Source organism: Etheostoma spectabile, chromosome 5, assembly GCF_008692095.1.
Source record: "Etheostoma spectabile isolate EspeVRDwgs_2016 chromosome 5, UIUC_Espe_1.0, whole genome shotgun sequence".
Lineage (NCBI taxonomy): Eukaryota > Metazoa > Chordata > Actinopteri > Perciformes > Percidae > Etheostoma > Etheostoma spectabile.
Window position 1 is genome coordinate 5,762,357 of NC_045737.1, and position 804 is coordinate 5,763,160.

General features: G+C 49.9%; 1 protein-coding gene across 1 annotated transcript in view; it reads left to right on the plus strand.

Moving 5' to 3' along the window:
- The window catches only part of naa35 (N-alpha-acetyltransferase 35, NatC auxiliary subunit), a 20,409-nt gene that overhangs the window by 16,586 nt on the left and 3,019 nt on the right, over positions 1-804 (plus strand).

Here is an 804-nt window from a genome sequence, read left to right on the forward strand (position 1 = left end):
GCGTTCGCCTAACCGGCCCACCTGCTTCTCGTCATAGTTGTCCGATTTATCTATCATAATCAAGCATAATAAAAACTAAAGGGAGACTTGGCATACAGCCCGATGGTTGGGGAGAGTTCTAGCCGACCAGGCTCCTCTCTTACCTGTCTCTCTTGGTTTTGCTGTAATAGTTTTAGACAGCTGGGGACTTCCTTTGACACGAGTTCCTCTCTCCTCTATCTTCCTATCTTATTCATGGTGCATCCATGTCCCAGAAATGCGTGTTACTACCTAGCTCTGGGGAGTCATTCCCGAGTCCTTATGTTCTTTTTTCCCAGCATGTTCCCTGGGGGAGGCTCCAAAATCATCGTAGCAGCTGTCGCCATGGTCCCGCTACACGTTCTGCGGTGCATGTTATCTGCTACACTCTGCGGTGCCCAGCTACATCCTGCTGCCTTGTAATGAGCACAGTGCCCTGCTATGCCATGAACTACTACAAAGAACTGACAAACTACTATTTTTTTATTTTTGTATTTCCACTAACCCCAACCGGCCCGTCAGACACCGCCTACCAAGAGCCTGGGTCTGTCCGAGGTTTCTGCCTAAAAGGAAGTTTTTCCTCGCCACTGTCGCACTGTTGCTTGCCTGGAGAAACTACTAGAACTGTGGGTCCTTGTAAATTCTGGAGTGTGGTCTAGACCTACTCTATCTGTAAAGGTGGCACCGCAGAACGTGTAGCGGGACCATGGCGACAGCTGCTACGATGATTTTGGAGCCTCCCCCGAGGGAACATGCTGGGGAAAAAAGAACATAAGGACTCCGGGG